Source organism: Perkinsus marinus, assembly GCF_000006405.1.
Source record: "Perkinsus marinus ATCC 50983 genomic scaffold scf_1104296958458, whole genome shotgun sequence".
In the NCBI taxonomy this organism is placed as follows: Eukaryota; Perkinsozoa; order Perkinsida; family Perkinsidae; genus Perkinsus; species Perkinsus marinus.
The window spans coordinates 1-2,178 of NW_003206785.1; the positions used below are offsets into that span (position 1 = coordinate 1).

The 2,178-nt window shown below is 48.1% G+C and overlaps 1 non-coding gene across 1 annotated transcript; it reads right to left on the reverse strand.

Annotated features, from left to right (window-relative positions):
• Positions 1-2,008: 2,008 nt before the first annotated feature.
• Pmar_PMAR021471 lies at positions 2,009-2,081 on the reverse strand. The gene has a single exon. It is a non-coding gene; the product is annotated as a tRNA-Ala (tRNA).
• Positions 2,082-2,178: the final 97 nt, after the last annotated feature.

A 2,178-nucleotide genomic window follows, 5' to 3' on the forward strand; every position in this document is an offset into this window, starting at 1 on the left:
CCCACTGCGTCTCGAAATTCCTAAATGTGACCCTGTGCTCTTACATTACTGCATGTAATCGGGCGCGAGTTCAATACCCGGTCACAGGAATTTTCGGTCATGCGACATCAGGCTGTGGGTTCGATTCCCGCTAGCTGCATTCCGACTGACCCGAGTTCGATACCCGGGTACCATACTCGGATATGATGCCCAGGTTCGATACCCGGACACTGCAATTTTCTGACAAGCGTATCATCATCATTCATGATCAATACGAAGGTTCGATTCCTGCCAACTACATTTCACTTTAGCCATGTTCAACTCTCGGTGGCTGCAACTCTTCCATGGATCTATCAATCATGTCGGAGACGTGGGTTCAAATCGTGCTGAGCGCATTTCATCTCATATCCAGGTTCGATGCCTGGTCATGGAAATTCTCCCATGACTATGTCATCTTAAACCTTCGATTCCATTACCCATGCTAGCGCGTTCTTTCGATTGCTTACCTTGAATCACTCCTGACTCTCTCCACTCTCTGCTGGCACTCCCAGATTTCACCGCGCGCAGCCGAATTTGACTCAATCCAGCTCGACAACTGGCATCATCGACTCCAAACCTGGAATAAATAGTATTCACCTCTCCCACTATCTCCAATTCCACGATACTTCGGAAATCGTTGGTATTTTAACGGTTGGATTGTGACACTCTAGATGCCATTCTCCCCCATCACCACTGATTCGCTAGCAGAATGCCATCTGGTGTTATGCTGAAGGAAACTCTCCATCGAGAGGCGTTCTTTCCTGGTGATTGGTGACACCAAAGTAGTAAGGGAAGAGTGTCTTAGAAACTTCGTACACTGATTATTTAGCGACCGGCATCACCACGATTTTGTTCTCCATATGGCGCATTCTCATGAAAGTGAATCGAACGGCAACAACCGAGCACTCCACTTATATAAGCCACCTGGTTTGCGTCGATAAGAAATCATTTTCAGCCGTGACGCTCATGTTTTCGCTTCAAGGCCGTGATGGCGCGAAATTTCAGCGCATTCTAACCAATTGACCCAGAAAAGCCCCCTGCGGGTAACTACTCATCATCGACTGCGATCGAGGTGCATCCCGATGCAGCCATGGGACCAGCGCATGTTGACGACACAAAATGAGGAAAATTTGGGGAAGAAACTACTGATGGCACCCATGCTCTCTACTACCACATTTCCAACACTTCTACTACCCTAAAAGCTTGCCTGCGTCTCTACTTGGCACACCCTGAAGGATACTACCTCTTCTGCCTTGGGGCTGTGATCTAGTGCAGAATCTCTTCTTATAAGTTTATCAGCTTATATGTTACTATTGTGAGCAAGAAAGTTACGACCATATTTCAATGGCGGGTCGGTGGCTTGGGTCTCTGATCATGCTCCGACTCGACTGTCGCCTTGGCCATGCACGAATTGCTGAGTGTGGCGGACCGGGGTCTATTCCGAGGCAACTTTAAATAACAATCGATAATCTGTGATCTTGTGAATGAAATTAACTTTTCGTCGACAAGTTGTCTAATTTCGGGATGTAAAACTCTCCTTAATGCTTACCAGATGTCCACCACTAACCTTGTGAATAAGGCGAATGGGCGAAATTTATACGCAGTTGACGTTGGGCGAGGCTCAAGCAGCAGCTTGTGGGGCGGAGCAGCTTGCTGCACGATTGTAGAGGTTCGTGAAACTGCAGGGCCTACCAAGTGTGGGTTCCACAGCAAAATTTCTAGGAGCGGTGCCACAGTGCAAACGTAGCGCACCTCATAATACTTTTCCATGTCACCACGATTATAGTACCACGCCTCGACCGTATCTATACTAGGTGAGAGATGTAATAAAAAATGCGGAATAGTCATCGACTGATCAGATGAAAAGATGTCGCCAGTAGGATTTGAGCGTGGATGAAGTCCGCGGACCCGAGTTTTCCATCGTAGGGAGCGACTCTGTACACGGTACCCTGATTCACGATGGAAGAACCCAGACAAGTGGAGAGGAATGTGGAGAATCCGGGTATCGAACCCGGTGCCTCTCGCATGCAAAGCGAGCGCTCTACCATTTGAGCTAATCCCCCAGATCAAAGAGACGGATTTATATTTCGAAGAACCCACGAGGCGGGTAGTACACCTAACACCCTCGTACTCCCCTGAACATTGGTGGTTCATGGATAT